Here is a 17347-nt window from a genome sequence, read left to right as displayed (position 1 = left end):
GTCTTTTTTTCTTCAGGATCATTAATTTTATCTTTTTATTTCCTTCTTTCCTTTTACTGCTGTGTCTCTCAAAGAGACACCTGGGTCTCTCAATCAGTTAAGTGTCTGACTTTGGTTTAGGTCATGATCCAGCAGTTCATGGGTTCAAGCACCATGTGCAGCTCCGTGCTAACAGCTCAGAGCCCGGAGCCTGCTTCGGATTCTGTGTGTATGTGTGTCTCTCTCTGCCCCTTCCCCATTCGTGCTCTCTCTCTTCTCAAAAATAAATAAACACTTTAAAAATTTTTTTTAAAACCCCAGTATGTCCAGAACCAATCTTAGGGTATCACTAGCCTGTCCATTTGTGCACGTGCACGCGCACGCGCACACACACACACACACACACACACACACACACACACACACACACACAGTTTAAAAGAAGGCTTCGATTATTTTTTATTGCTTTTTAGGATAAAAATAAAAATAAACATTATTAAGATGGACTGGCTCCCGTTTGACTCATGTTACTATGACTTCCTTTCCCTAAGCCTCTCTGTCATCCCAGTCCTGTCTCTGCCTGTTAGCTTCCATCCCGCCCCTACTCTTTGTCTACACTCTTCCTTCTGTGTGAGGCGCCCCTTCCTCTCCTCAACATCTGGTTAACACCTTCTCCTGCTCCAGACCAGAACTCAGTTGTCCTTTTCCGGAGGAAGCCTTGCCTGAACCCCCTTGCCCAAATCCAACCCCCTCTTCTCCGTTCAGTTGGCACGAGGTACCTCTCATGTGTAGCGCTTATAACAGTTGTTAATTTTCTACTGGTGTTTGTGACTACTTTCCTGGGTGACACCTCTACCGAATCCTGGACTCCATGGAATTAAAAGTCATGTCTGTCTTTACTCACTCTTGTATGTTAAGCATCAAGCACAGTATATGTGTTCAATAAATATTTGTGGGGCACGTGAATAAATAAATAAAAATGCTCTTCCATTGTTCTTTTTTAGAATCATGCTTAGATCTGTTTCTGCCTTTTTAAGAAATGACGTAAGTGAAGAGGATGCTTGAAGGGACTGGTCAAGCAGCAAGCAAATCAAGTAGCATGGAAACTAAATAAGTGGTCCCTGGCCATTAGGTTTCTCAGAAGAATTCTTTGTTTCTTCCTCAAAGATGAAATTGGAATATGAAAATTGATATTTTGATCCCAGAATGATAAACTTAAAAACCATAATTAAAACATGTCTGCTATTGAGACTGGTGATACACTCTGTCCTTCTTACCTGTAAGCCTCAAGGAGCCCATGACCACAATCCAAATGACTGTGTCATCAGTGGGACCACCAAGCCCAGGTCTTTACCCACTTTTTAATGCTTCACTTCTAACGTGGGAAGCTACCTTTTCAAGAGATTCCCTGCTACATTGTCAAGCCTCTGACTAAACTGGGCTATAGTTCTGCCTTGGTGTGAGCACGTCAGTGTTTTTCAGGGTAGGAGCTCATTTGGGATGGTATCGAAGAGGGTAATCCTCTTCAATGAAGGTGATTATTAAGACCAAGTATCAAACAATGACTGGTAGCCAAAAGTGAGTTCATATCAAAAATTTCTACAGAAAAAGTTATAGCTTCTGAAGTGGGAATGTAATACATGGTCTAGGGATTAAAAAAAAAAAAACTAAAGATGAGAGGAAATGCAAGGGATGATCCAGAAATTAGAAAAGATAGGGTGGGTGTCCGGGGCAGAAAGGTATCCTGGGACAGGTAAGGCCATGGATGTGTCAGTCCGGAACACCAGACAGAATATTCTTGGGTAAGTTGGTTTTGCTCACTAGTAAACTAGATCAATCTGAGGGATTTTAATCTATGCTTGCTCTTCACATGATGTTTTCTTTTCCTGATCCTTGCATCACTTTTGTCATCTCATAAAAACATCAGGAGAAGGAGAGAATCTCTTAGGTGGCTTACTATTAATATTAGTATTGGATATACCCATTAGTATATCCATTTGTATTGGATAAATTGATCCTTCCATTCACAAAGACATTCATTCCTCAGTAAAAAAGAACTTTCAGTCAAGTAATTGGTCCTTAAAAGAAAGAAAAGGAAAAGAAAGCATGAACTCCATCCGCTTTTTGACTAAATATTCTGAATCAACTTGTCTATTTCTAAGTAGAAACTTTCTCTCTTTATACGTGTTAAATGCATTTTTTAAATGCCATTTGGCCCCTTCCTTCCTGAGTTCTTGGTAGAAAAACAAAATGGTCAATAACTCATTTCAACATCCACATTTAGCTGAAAAGCTTTTGGTGATTCAACCCTACAGATGTAAAGTAAAAGTCTTCCGGAAAGCAAGTGGGAGGCACGAGTTTACAAAAACTCTGGGAATACATTTTTTTTTAAGGCTTGAAGAATGCCAAGGCTTGCCCTTGTTCTAGGAAGAATAACTACCTGAGAAGTTTCAGGCCACCAGAAGATATGGCCCAGGCCACAGTTGGCATGGCACCCGCCTCCCGCCTGCCTTGCGGCTCTCCCCAGAGATATCCACTGGGTGGGAAGTCTGCAGCCAGAGAACACAATCTGATGTTTTCTGTGCCTGCTCCAGGAAGTCCCCCCTTCCCCCGCCACCCCCACATCCTCAGCCTGGAAACAACTTTTAGAGAGAAGAAGGGGGAGCAAAACTGAAAAAGGCAAATAGCCATGGTGGGGTTTGAAGAGAGGGGCCCCTTGTTCAAACATTTCTCCTCCAAACTTGAAAGGACACTTCAGAGTCACTCATCTTAGTTTTGATCTTCCTCAGTATGTAAGAAGCCACTAAGAAAATTTTCCCTGGGAGGACAAAATTCCTGAAGCTGAGTGAGACACAGATAGCTGTCACCACATGATCTGGCCTTTAGTTACCTCTGACTTCATCTCTCCCCACTCCCTGCTATGCTAGCCTGGGCTGCAGCCACTCAGGCCTCCTTGCTGAGTCTCAGGCAGCTAAACAGGCTCCTCACCCCTGACCTCTGCCCATCCTGGTCATGCTCCTGTGCGTCTGTATGGCTTGCTCTCTCATTTCATCCAGGGCTCTGCTCAAATGTCATGCTGGCAGACACATCTTTCCTGGCCACCCTGCTCATACCCTTCTTCTGCTTTATTTTCCTTCAGAGCACTTTTTTTTTTAACCACTTGATGTGTTTTATGGTCATGTTTGTTTGTAACACAGCTCACTTGACTAGAATATAAGATCCATAGAGAAAAGACTTCCTGGTATACTTATGGTACACAGTGGGTGCTGAATATATATTTGAAGAAGGAAGGAAGGAAGGAAGGAAGGAAGGAAGGAAGGAAGGAAGGAAGGAAGGAAGGAAGGATGGGAGGGAGGGAGGCTTGCAGGGAGGGAGGGAAGGGGGAAAACAAGAATGGAGGGAGTTGGGAGAGAGGAGGAAGACAGGGGATGAGATGAAAGGTAATAGAGAGCTAAGTGGGGTCTCTGAAAGTAGACATGGGAGGCACCCAAAGAAACATTCCTACTTCATCTGTTCCCTGTGCCTGGGATAATCTAGTCTGAGTGGTAAAGAAATACCTTGATTTCATGTTAAATGAACTGTCATGTTATTCTCTTCCACTCCCCAAACCCATGTTAGCATCTGCTTTAGTGCCTATTATTTTGCTCTGCTTTGTTAACCCTAACTAGTCCCAAGCCCTTTCAGAAAGGTAGCCCTGTCCTGATCCTCAGTCTGGTGGCTCGAGACCTTTCTGCCTTGCCTTGCGGGAGTCTCTCCTCCTCCGCCGTCCCTCTCCCAGCCTAGCAGCAGCCTGTGCCACCTCTGAAACACTTTCCCAGTGTCAGCTGATGGGAACCCCACTGCCTCCTGTCTGCTACACAAACAGAGCCAACCCCAGCTGCCACAGTGATGTCAGCCTTGTGCTGGATCCCAAACCTCATCTCCTGCCCACATTTGGTACTACCGAGTGGGCCATCCTGCTTTGTACCCAAGACATCATTAAAAGTTATAGAAAAGAGAATTGAAAAAGAAAACAATTAAAAGTGATATATCTGATATATCTGCATATATTAGAAGGCCTTTGGCCTAATAATAATGTCATCAAGGCAAATGACCAAAAGAGTAAAAATTTCCCCACTTACTTCCCTAAAGTGGACTCAACTACAGAGATATGAGCCTGGACAGGCTTCTAATTACTTCCTGCCCTGTAATTAGAAGGGCCTATCTATCAGATGAAGAGCTGACCCAGTGGGTCTGTACATAGGTCTAAACTGAAGCAGGAAATGATGCCAAAAGGACCCTGGGCTCCCCTGGGTAGCCATGGCTGGCCTTGGCTTTTTGGAGGTCCTGCATGACCAGCAAGTCCTCCCCGATCTGTGCAGGCCCTTGTCTCTGACGCAAACCCCCAACATTGACCCAGAACCAGTGCCGGGGGCTTTGGCCTGTGTTTTTCTCAGCTAGAATTGCTCTCCTGGGAGTTTCCCAGAAAGTCTTTGTCCTTCCACAGCCGTCTCTCAGAGCCGTGAGATTGTTTATGGGAGAAAGTTGATCGATGAAGGGTGATGTCACCAGCGCAGCCGGGCTGTTTTCTTGAAGGCTGCCCACACAGGACTATAGTCATGCAGACTGAAATTCAGCAGATAAAATGCAACACAGACAGTTTGTCATCTTTGTTAGTAATGGAATTGATGAATGAAAGGTCTAGTCATCCAAAAGTCCCTGAATTGGGTCTTCTTTTTCAAGAAGACAACAACAAAAATTGGCTTTTAAGTTGCAAAGTAGACAAATTGAACAATAAATAGTTGTTAAGTGTATTTGAGCTTCATCTCCCATTCTTCCCCCTGATCTGTGATTTTCTAACCATAGTATGCAGAGCAAGTGGACACAAGCTACGTGAATTCAGAATCATTAAAAACTGGATAAGCAGATTGAACAACTTAGAGAAGCCATATTTTCATAGTTTCCTGGGTCATTACTAAATATGATAGAACATCATCTACTTTGTTATAGATTAGATACCCAGCCCCACTTCCAAGAAAGGCTTAAGGCGAGCAAATGGTTGCCCTCAATTTTTCACTTTCCATTTCTATGGCCCACCTAGGAGAGACCCAGGAGTTGGACTAGTCAGGAAGTTCAGCAGTTCCCAAGACATAGAACAGATTAAAAGATGTAGTTTAAAAAACGACTGCTTTGCAGGGTGCCGAGGTGGCTCAGTTGGTTTAGCACCAACTTCAGCTCAGGTCATGATCTCACAGTTCATGAGTTACATCAGGCTCTGTGCCGGCAGCTCAGAGCCTGGAGCCTATTTCAGATTCTGTATCTCCCTCACTAGTTCCCCAAGCTAGCTCCTCAATCAAAATATGCTTGTCCTGGGGCGCCTGGGTGGCTCAGCTGCATAAGCCTCCAACTTCGGCTCAGGTGGCAATCTCATGATTTGTGAGTTAGAGCCCTGTGTTGGGCTTTGTGCTAACAGCACAGAGCCTGGAGCCTGCTTCAAGTTCTGTGTCTCCCTCTCAGTCTGCCCCTCCCCTCCTCATGCTCCGTCTCTCTCTCTCTGAAAAATAAACTTTAAAAAAAAAATGCTTGTCCTATTTTCCTTTCTCTCAAGGTCTGACTTAGCACTACTAGTGAATTTAATAACCATTTGTTCTGGTCACTTACTCTGAAACAAACCACCCCCTCAACCTGATGGCTTAAGACGACAACCATGTTATTATGCTCAGCTATCTTGTGGGTCAGATTTACTTAATCAGGACACAGTAGTGGTGCCTTATCTCTGCTCCACAATGCTGGAGCCTCAGCTAGAAAGATTCAGAGGCTGAGGCTACCTGATAGCTGGGAATTTAAACCATCACATAGCTCCTTTGCTCATGTGTCTGGTTCCTAAGCTAAAAGGACTCAAAGACCAGACTGGCAACTACATACTTTTTCCTGGCCTGTCTACATGTCTTCACTTGCTCATAGCCTCATGGCCTCAGAGGTCCAAGAGCTAATGTTCCAGCAAACAAAGAGAGAAGGGCATAGCACGTTTTATGATCCAGCTTCCTAGGTCAAATAATATACTGTCACTTTCACCCTACTCTACTGTTTAAACAATCACAAGCGTACTCAAATTCAAAGGAAAGGAAAGTGGACTCCCTTGAGGAGTAAGGGACAAGGTCACCCTGTGGAAGAGAATGTGAGATGGGAGACATTGGTCATATTTGGAAAATACCATCTGCCACCCATCACACATTAAAGTACAGACGAAGATGTGCTACCTGTTCTTCTCCCTTCCTTAGCTCATCCTACCTTTCTGTGTTCCCAGTCCTAATTATGTATAACACATGTTCAACATAGGGAGAAAATTTTGCATCCGAAAAGACTAAATCCCTTGGTGGATTTTCCAAACCAGGCTAGAGGAAATAAGAGAAAAGACTTGCAGCTCTAGGGTAGATGGCCTTAGATCTGACCCGTGCACCAGGTAGATACCCTACAGATCTTGAACCCCAAGATTTCCAGAGGCCACAGGTCTGCTGGTATCAAAGGGTCAAGTTTATACTCTTAATGCATACATGTTGAGCATATACAGCTGAGCCTCATTATTCATGGGTTCTACATTTGCAAATTTGCCTACTCACTAAAATTTATTTGTAACCCCTAAATCAATATTCACAATGCTTTCACAGTCATCTACAGGCATGTGCAGAGCAACAGGAAATTTGAGTTGCCCCCTGTGCTCATTAACAGCTGGGGTCACACCAGACAATGCTTTGCCTCCTTTAGTGTTTGCATTCTCCCACAATGTGTACAAGTGTCCATTCGTGGTCAATGTAGTGCTGTCTTTCACATTTCTCCAAGATGAAGCACTGTTAAGTGGTCCTAAGCACAATAAGGCTGTGATGTGCCTTACACTGAAAATACATGTGTCAAATAGCTTTATTCAGGCATGAGTTATAATGCTGTTGGCTGTGAGCTCAATACTGATGAATCGATGATCTATGCTAAATAAGGTGTCTTTAATATGCGTCTTTTACACACATAAAACAAGGATATGTATTGAGCATTTGACAAAAATATTGAGACCAGAGGCTCTCAGGAACCTAATTTTGTATTTCTCCTAAGAGCAATTGTTTTGTACCTGCTAATTCAGTGTTTGCCAAGACTTTATGGACCATAACTAACATAAGTAATGAGAATCAACTGTACTATATGACAGGACTGCTGTAAGCCTTGGAGATAAACAGTGAACAAAAAACACAAAAATCCCTGTGCTAATGGAGTTTACATTCAAGAGGAGTGAAGAAGACATAAAGGAAACAAAATAAGTAAATGATACAGTATGTTAGAAGGTGATAACTATTATGGAAAAAATAAAGCAAGGGATAGGAGATAGGAAGCGTCCAGGGTGGAATTGTTTTGTTGTTGTTGTTACTGTTGTTTTTTGTTTTGTTTTTTCAAAAAAGCATGATGAAGGTAGACCTAAGATTTAGATGACATTTGAGCACATAAAAGAGGTGTGAGGAAGCAGGTTAAGCAACTCCTGGGGGGAAAGCAGAAGGAATAGACAGTACCCAGCGTGATAATACACTTGACATGTCCAAACCACAATGGGGCTCATGTGCCTAGAATGGAGTAAGTAGGAGACGAGGTTAGACAAGTAAGAAAGTTCAGCTCAGTGGGGACTTCTAAACCATTGTAATGATCAGAGCTTGCAATCTGAGAAACTGTCAGTAGCCTTGGTTGAAATATGAGTGCGCTCAGAAGAATGTTGCAAAAATCTAGACTTGAAGGATGGTTAAGGTCAGTTATGAAAAGTGACCAGAACTCAGATACATTCTGAAGGCAGAGCCAACAAGATTCGCAGCTGCATTAGATGTGAGGTTGGGAAAGAAATAGTGAAGTCAAACACGACTCCAAGGTTTTTGGCTTGAGAAGTTGCAAGGATGATGATGATGAGATGGGGGAAAAAAAAAAAGAACTGTAGATGAAACAGGTATCAGAGAGAATATCAGGGTTTCAATTCTACCCATTTAAAAAAAATTTTTAATATCTATTTTTTTTTTTTTGAGAGAGAGAGACAAATCATGAGCAGGGGAGGGGCAGAGGGAGAGAGGGAACACAGAATCTGAAGCAGGCTCCAGGTTCTGAGCTGTCAGCACAGAGCCCAACACGGGGCTCAAACCCATGAACAGTGAGATCATGACCTGAGCTGAAGTCGGACGCTCAACCAACTGAGCCACCCAGGCGCCCTATCAATTCTACCCATTTTAAGTTAGATGTCTAATTAAATTTCCAAGAAGAGATATTGCATAGGTACCTGGGTGTGCAGGGCTAGAATCAGAGAACCCCACCCTGGTAATATACCTTTTGAAGTCCTCAGTGTATAGATGGGATTTAGAGACATGAAAAAAATGAGACCACCAAAGAGCCAAAGAGTGAATGCAGATTGAGAAGGGGAGAGAAAGGATCCACTACTGAAATCCTAGGTCACTCCATTTTAACAGATCAGAGAAGAGACAAGGAATGAGCAGAGAATTTTGAGAAGCATGGTCTTCTAGAAGCTGAGTGAAGATGGTGCTCCCCAAAACAGAGAGTGATCAATGGTGCCATCATGTCTAGAAGTCAGGTAGAATGAGGGCTGAGAACTGACCATTGGACTTAACAATGTAACAGTGATATGCTGGTAAATCCAGCAGGCTCTTGGAAGGGGCAAAAAGCCCTAATTTGTAGTTTGTCAGTCTCCACATTGGAAATACTCCTAACATGGTTGATTTCGAGCTATTAATGTGATGTCACTGAATGCAGCATTTAGAAGAGATGTGCACAATCTACTCTAAAGAGGCAGTACCAGCTGGCACCGGCACCCCTCTGAATGCTGATGGTATCCATTGCCTCAAACAGCTTTGGCTTTGGCTTCTGAGGGTCAATTGTGAAGTTGGCATGGCTGAACTGCATCACGTAGACAGAGCCAACCAACATTTATCCTATCAATCAATGTTCATTTATTGAGGGCAGCCAAAGGACCTTGCTGGAGGTACCTGGGATGCAGAGCAGGATGTCATGGTCCCTGAAGTCTAGACTCATGCTAACCTTTAAAAGAGAGCGTTCCCACAATGAAAAGGTGTAAGGCACCTCCTCTAAACCCACAAAAAGTACAGATTGAGTTATGTAGGCCCAAGACAAGGAACGGCAAGGATTGTCAGCAGCCACCAGAAGCTAGGAGAGAGGTGTGGAATAGATTCTTCCTCAGAGCCTCCAGAAGAAACGAACCCTGCTGGCCCCTTGACTTTGTACTTCTGGTCTCCAGAAATTTTGTTGATGTAAGCTGCAGTAATTTGTTATGACAGACCTAGGAAATGAATACAAATTGTTAGGATGATAGCATTTCTCACAGAAACATGAGAGAAGAAGAGAGGGAAAAAAGATTAAGAAGTGCAGTCCCCAGGGGCTCCTGGGTGGCTCAATCGGTTGAGCATCCAGCTTCGGCTCAGGTCATGATCTCACAGTTCATGGGTTTGAGCCGCAAATCGGGCTCTGTGCTAACCACTAGCTCAAAGCCTGGAGCCTTCTTCAGATTCTGTGTCTCTTTCTCTCTCTGCCCCCCCCCCCCGTTCACACTCTGTCTCTCAAAAATAAATAATCTAAAAAAAAAAAAAGTGTGGTCCCTGAAGCCAAATGAAAACAGCATTCCGAGGAAGAAGGAATGACCCCTGCTCTGCTACCTGGAACAAGTCCTGGACTCCTGGATCTTGGTTTGAGCCTCACCGGCTCATCATGGACTAAGCTGTTTGCTTCAAAGCCATAAAGTAACCTCCCCAGTGGCCCCTGGTGGAGCCTAACCCTCTCCCCTAGTTCTCTCTTCATATGCAGGCATCAGACAAAATTCACTGCTTTAACAGAATTAAACCATCACGAGCCATTAACACATCAGTTCTGTGGGAAGCAGTCCTCTGGTGATTTAATAGAGAGAGAGAGAGGAAAGAAAGACCCAACAGGAAACTACCTGGGAGTCCTGGGCACATGGAAATATTAGCAAGAAATCGAGGGGGGTCCACAATGGCAGTGATGAAGAATAAGAATAAGTCGTGCTCGCGTCTATATATTTTTGTGTTGGCTGTTCAGGGACCAAAAGTGGTCATTTGATGAATTTCATTTAAAGCCACTTACTAAGAAGCTGCTAAGAGCAATGCATGCTATTAGGTGGGTAGCAGACCTGCAAACATTAATAGGTCCATCTACTAGATCCATCTGCAGGGAAGAAGGCTGACTCTTGGAGGAAGGGAACACATATTGTTGTGAGTGAGCAGAGGGATGAAAAATATTACCATACCCCTCAGCTTCTGGGTGATGATGCCCTCAGGACAGCAGCAGAGCTTTCAACACAGAGAGCTCCATGGAGTTCTTCCTTCTCCAGAAGGAAGCCACAGACACCAATAGCAGACTAAAGAGTTCACAGGAACCTGGCCACTCAGAGATCTAAGATGGCTGCCAAAGGGAAAGCCCATGTGACACCTTCATGTGGCTGACAATAGGTTTTTGCCATTTCCTGAGGAAGGAAGCATATGGTTCTCAAGACATGGTGGAAGTTTGACAGACAAAGGATTGGTGAAATCTGTTGGTTTATGTGGCAAGATGTGATAGGATCCTTATTGGGAAGAAAAGCACACAGTGTCTTCTTCATGAAACCTCTTGTGTTTCAATGTAGGGGTGCATCTGGCTTTCCCTGTGGCCTCCTTACCCCCAACCCATATTCTGAACAAAGTTCCACGGGAAGGAGTTCAGGTAGAGAACCCACTGGAAGAGTTTTTCTTTGTCATTACAAACAAGAAGAAAATGGCAAACGGGATAATTGTGCTTAGTTCAGTCCCCTTGACATCCCATATTTTGCTCAGCTTTTCATGATTTGGGAATAAAAGTTGTTTTTAGGTCTAAGGAACTCACTAACCAGCCAGTTTCCCAGTTCATCTTCCAGGAGTGGGCACAGCTTTGGGAGACCAGTTTTTACCCTCTGAGTTCTCTCATTCCATCTCAAATAAAAGTGTATTAAGAAAATGAAGCCAAGTGGAGCAAAGTTCAGCAGCAGGAGGCAAGCTGACATGAAGGCTTCAGTGACAACAGCTGGCCCCAGGAACGAGGGACGGAGCTCAAGGGAATAGAGTGAGTGGAGCTGAGCCAGCCACATCGCAAGGTTTTGCAGGAAGAAAAAAAGGCAACAGGGAATTAATTACAATGAATTCCTCCTAAAACACTGGGAGTTGGAGGCAGCGCATAGGTTATTCAAAGGGTAACTTCAAATGCTGCAAGGTTTCCGAGCGCTTCTTACAAAGGAAGCTACAGGGAACTCGGCCAAGCATATGGAATTTCCAACTTAAAGTCAAGGGGACGGACTTCCGAGCCTCCTGGAAGTGGATATGTGGACACAGATGGCAGTTGTGCTCTCAGGTTCAGTGAGGAGTAAACTTCGGCTCCTTTGGTTTTCTTGCTCGTCTCTATCCCCTGCTGATATTTCCCTTGGCAGAGAAGAATTGCACTGACCAAGCCAAATGCAAGCAATAAAATCCGGCAATGCTTTCTATTATATTAGCTCCAGCAAGGGGTTAGAAGGCCCCGGGACAAACATGCCTGTTGTGATATTGGAGCTTTGTGGTCTCAAGGGCGGACCAGATCCTGGAGAAATCTAGCGTGTGGAGCAGAGGCTGAGAACGGGGACTGGAGTGAGTGGTCACTCCAACTTTGTTTGCTTTTGGTAAGTCTTCTCAGAGGATGGTGGGCAGACCAGAAAAGTCATTCTGGAGGGGAAGCCATACAAAGAAACATTTCAGGAAGGCGGCAAATGAAGAGAGCCTTTTCTAATAAAGCTAAGAGGATGGTGGAGAGGCCGCCAAATGCTGCTCCCTCTGACCCCATTTTATTGGCAGTGAAAGTAAGTGAAATAATTGCTATGAAGACTAGCCCTTTCTAAGAAGTGACCCTTGTTGGAAAAAAATAACATCCTGTGCTTTGCTAAGTGGTCCATCTCTGAAGAACACTGTGAGTAAAAGAGAAACTCTGGCTGTGACTTTGGCCAAGTCGGGTGGTCATGCAATTCAGGAGAGGGCCGAGTCCCAAACATTCCACTTGATGCAGAAAATGAAACAGACGAGAGGCACGTGGGTGGCTCAGTCGGTTGACCATCTGACTTCACCTGGGGTCATGATCTCATGGTTTGTGAGTTCGAGACCCACGTCAGGCTCTGTGCGACAGCTAAGAGCATGAAGCCTGCTTCAGATTCTGTGTCTCCCTTTCTCTGCTCCCCTCCATTCACTCTATCTCTCTCTCTCTTTCAAAAATAAATAAAAATATTAAAAAATAATTTAAAAAGGAAAAGAAAATGATAGATGAGGGGGAAGGTATAGTGCAATGTTGTTATTGTTGTGGTTGTTGTTGTTATTGTTGTTGTTGCTGTTGAATGTTTCTTTGGGCAGGGCACCTGGGTGTCTCTGCCGGTTAAGCACCCGACTCTGGATTTCAGCTCAGGTCATGATCTCACAGTTCATGAGTCTGAGCCCCACACTGGGCTCTGAGCTAACAGTTTGGAGCCAGCTGGGGATTCTCTGTCTCCTCTCTCTCTGCCCCTCCCTTGCTTGCATGTGCTCTCTCGCTCTCTCACTCTCTCTAACTCAAATACATAAACACTAAAAATACATTTTAAAAAATAAAAATTAAAGTTACCAACAAAATTTAACGTACTTTGGGCAGAAATTCACCATGCCCTGAACCTGACCTGGAGCTGGCCATCACCTCTGAGCTATTTACACTAAAATTCAGTTGGCCAGAGGGATGAGGTAAAAGGTAAATAAGATTCCTTGTTAGTCCCCGGTTTTGAACCCAAAGTATTCTCTTGTGGACACAAAGAGGATGTGGTAGAGTCAAAAGCATTCACTGACTAGTTCCCCTGTTGTTTTAAAGCAAGGCACAGATATTTAAAGTAGACTACATGTGCCAAAACAAACTATCACTGAAGACACATTTGATGAGATAGCGAACTTGCTTCTTGCCCATCATTAGAAATAAGTGTGATCAGTTCAAACCCCTTCCATCCTCTTCTCACTGACCCAATTTCACTACAGGAAATCTGTACCCTTACAGAGATGGTATGGGTTAGCCAACCAGAAGAAAACCTCTCAGGCACAGAATACAGAGGGCCTCTGCTGTTATTTAATATCTCTTGAACTACTCTACTCATAATCAGAGAGCAGATCTCACTAGCATAAGTCACAGAGGAGCTGAGTTCGCATGGGGTGGAGGGTTGAAGGAAAGATCTAGAACCAGAGTGTCATGCGGCATGGTGCAGCATAACAGCCTAAGTGAGGAGGCCTGGGAAGCCTGGGGATGGCATGGGAACAGAATAGAGAGAGACAGAGCTTGTCTAATTCTTGGGTTTGCCCGGGGTCAGCTCTGCATGTCAAAATACCCTCCCATCAGCCAGTTTCTGAGGCTTGGCTGTTCTCTCCCTGGAGACTATTTCTTTTGTCACTCCTGCTTCCCTCTTGGGAACATTACTCAAGCTGAGGAAAAGTTTGTGCTGTCTTGAACTTAAAACTAACTTGTGGCACAATCTAGTTACCAACATGGAATGATTTTGGGGGCTCTGGGAGAACAGTCCACTTCCCAGGAGCTTCCACACCTTTGTGCCAAACTGCCTACCATTCCAGTATGGACCACGTGCCCTTTGCTTTCTTCCTGTGATCTTCTTTATACATGCATCTATCTTTCAACTTCTACTGGGCTGAAAGTATGGCAGCTGGTCATGGTTGAAGCCCTTCTGGTTCCAGAAATTCCCCAGGGGGGCCTGCTACAGTTTGGATGTGCTGAGGAACATGTGGAAACTTGAAGGCATACTCATTTACTGAGAACAGTTTGATATCAGCAAAACACCACTCATTTCCATAGACTTGTAAACTGAGGAAGGATGGTCTTTCTGGACATATTATAAAGTGGTCCAAAGCTTGCCTGGTTAAGTAGGTTAGTGGCAGCCCCTGAGAGCCCTGCCCCTCCCTCCCCTCCAGCCCCTTACCACCCCCCCAACCACTGCCTGGGCTCTGGCCCCCTTCTTCTCTGGTTTGGATTACCTACTCAACAGCCTCCAAATCCGTCCGCGACAATCCCATCATTTCAAGGTGGCGCAGTGTACCTATTTACAATGCAAATCTGACCATGTTTCTCCCTCACCTCAGACCTCCTGCTGCCCCCATGGTTCCTAGAAAAGAATGTCTGAGGAGGCCTACACAGCCCTGCCTGCCCCTTCAGTGCCACCTGTAACCCTTTTGCTGCCCTTCAGATGACCAAGATGTCCCTTATCGACACCAAGCTCTTTCTCTGACTCTGCTTCTACTGTCACCTGTGCTCCAGGGCTGCCTCTGTGCCTCCGTTGGCCAACTGCTATGGGTCAATGAAGACTCAGCCCAGGAGACTGTCCCTTGGCTGAAGAGCTTTCTCCTCCCTAAGTACTCTGTATGCCTCTATCACAACATTCCCAGAAGGTATCATTGCTCAGTGTCAACGAGTCTTTCCTCAGTTCTTGACTGTATGATATTTGAGAGCAGCGAATGGATCTTATTCATTGCAACCCCAACATCTAGGCCAGTGCTTCTCAACTGAGAGGTGTTTTTTTTCTCCCCAGGGGATATTTGTCAATGTCTGGAGACATTTTTAGTTGTCACAAGTGGGTGGGTAGTGCTACTAACACCTAGTGACTAGAGGCCAGGGGTACTGCTAAACATCCTACCAATGCACAGAACAGCCTCCCAAACAAATGTTATCAGGCTCCAAAATGTCCTTAGAAACCTTGATCTAGAACAAAGAGTACATATATAATGCTGCTAAATGGAAAAACAAAAGTGAATATATGTCACTGACTCAAACTCTGCTCCCAAGCAAGGTCCATGTGATAGTTATTAGGTTGAGAGGAGGCATTCAAATAAATGTACTCCTTCTTTCATGATGATTTCGTTTAATCCTGATCTCCCATTGTATTCTGAAAGTTTAGCTCCAGGAAAGATATTTCAGGAATAAACTGAACAAACAGGAATGGTATCTTGGGACAGTTCTCTACTAAGACTAAGAATTCTTAACCTGGAATGGAATCACAGAATGTCAGAAATAAAATGGGCTGTATAAACCACCCAGGTCTACCTACCAGTTTTATAGGTGGACATTCTAGGTCCTGCTTGATAAAGTGATTCACTCAAGGTCACCTCTCTAGGAGTAATGGAGTCTAGGAGCCAGTGGAAGGATGACCTTTGTTGGGACTTCACCAGAAATAAATATAAGACTGTAGGGCCCATCTATGAGTCCCTAATAGAGATTGGGGCCAGGGTGAAAAGTTGGAAAGAGTTGGGGGGTGGGGGGTTCGATTTGCCCCCTTAGAGAGATAAGGACAAGAGAAAAATATAGAGAGCTGGGAAAGAAGCTTTATTATATATTTTGGTTTTCTGAACTTCCAGACCTTTCCTTCAAACTGTATGCTAAAGTCTATACCTTGATACTCCAGATCACATACAATCCAAACCTTCCCACCTGCCAGTGTCTCACACTGGGAGCCATGCTGATATTTTGGGCAGGGCATTTCTTTGTTTCAGGACTGACTGTTTGGCATCCCCAAGTGTCTGTTGCATCTCCAATCATGATCATTAGAAGAGAAGTCTAAACATTTCCAAATCCCCCCTAGGAATATGGTACTGCTTTTCCTCCCTGACCTTTCAATTAGAACCATCAGTGACCAGATGGCAGAGTTGTATTTTTATTGAGCAAAGTACATTTTTGTCATGACAAGAAAGCAATCAGAAAGGTAGACAAGAGTGGTCTTAACAACCATCCTTATTGAAATGACCTGGGGTCTGCCAAAAATAAGATTCTCCGGCCCATCCTCAGGGAATATGATGCAAGAATATATATTTTGAGCAGTTTCACCAGATGATTCCTATGTACACTAACGGGCTTGAGAAGCATGCCTGAGCACTAGCTCTGAACCTTGCTTCAAAGAAGAATCAATGTTTAAAAACACCACTGCTCATAGGCCACTCTCAGGCCTGAGTTAATTCGACTCCAGTGGGGCCCTGGCATGGGATGTTTTAAATGCTCCCTAGATGATTCTGATTTTCAGTCAGGATTAAGAAACAAGACTATTAAGGAGTCTTGCAAACTAAGATGTGACCACAAATTCATTTCCCCCATCTTTCTTCGAAGCTGAATTAGCTACAAGCAACTTAAGATTCAACAACTTCTCAACCTTGGTTGCATCCCCCAAGAAGCTTTATAAAATCCTGATGTCCAGACCATACCACATACCATTGAAATCAGAATTTGGGGGATTATGACTCAGGCATCAGTATGTTTAAGGCTCTGTAGGTGCCTCCAATGTGCAGCCAAGTTTGAGAATCACTGATTCAGAATATTTGCCTGTCTTACTCTATAATCTTCTGCTCTTGGCTTCCAGCTTTCCTCCAGCCTCTAGGCTTACAACATCTGAGAGAACTTGTGGACTGGGGGTTAGATGAAACTGGTCAGGGGATAAAGGGCAAGTTTAGCCTCATTCTCTTTGCCACTTAATTCCTGGTCATCACTTATCTACCTCTGGGAGTAAAGGACAGTGGAGAACCCTCCAGACTTATTGTTATATATTTCCAAGAGGAAGATTCTTGGACCACCACCAAGCATTTTTTTTAATCTCTGTTCTTCCCAGAGGTTTCTAAATATCACTGTAGGATAAAGATTTCAGCTTTTATTCCTCCCCACCATTTCTTTCATGTGGCACAAACAGGTCAAAGAAGCAATGGAAAGTTGGAAGCCATTCTCTTCTAATTAGCAGAAGCCTCAGTGGCTGAAATTAGTTAGCAGTAACAGTGCCAGCACAAGCACCTGGAATGTTAATTACTGTCACTGGTGACATAACTGCTTTCATGACTAAGAAGGATTATTAATATGTCACCACTGCAGTTGGAGCTCATAAAAGACTTTCATCCTATGTCTATTAAATGTCTTTGGGTAATGACCCCCAAATCTGCCTTTGGGTGGGTTGGTCCAGTATGTTCCCCTTTTAAGGAAATGTTAAATCTGACCTCACTGCTAAAGGCAGGAGAGTAACATGAACATAGAGACAGAGCTGCCTCCTCTTTGACATGTTTTATAGTCATATCAAAACAGGGGCTGTCTGTACCCCTCATTTTGCCAACTCCAGCCCAATTTGTGGCTGCTTCCTTGAGATGTAAGGGAAGATTATTCTTCTTTCTATGCTAGGCTAGGTCCCAGGTGCTCAGAAGAAAACTGTCTAAGTCTGGAGTGCTCTGGCTCCTATGGTTAGGTTCTTTCAATACACACATACATGCCTGTGGGTGCACACACACACACACACACACACACACACACA

The 17347-nt window shown here is 44.1% G+C and overlaps 1 pseudogene; it reads left to right on the top strand.

Annotated features, from left to right (window-relative positions):
- The first annotated feature begins 1740 nt into the window (after nucleotides 1-1740).
- Nucleotides 1741-17347, top strand: part of LOC115290726 — a 39981-nt pseudogene continuing 24374 nt past the window's right edge.

This window comes from Suricata suricatta, chromosome 4, assembly GCF_006229205.1.
Source record: "Suricata suricatta isolate VVHF042 chromosome 4, meerkat_22Aug2017_6uvM2_HiC, whole genome shotgun sequence".
In the NCBI taxonomy this organism is placed as follows: Eukaryota; Metazoa; Chordata; class Mammalia; order Carnivora; family Herpestidae; genus Suricata; species Suricata suricatta.
The sequence above is the reverse complement of the archived record's forward strand: the minus strand, read 5'-3'. Positions and strand labels throughout refer to the sequence as shown.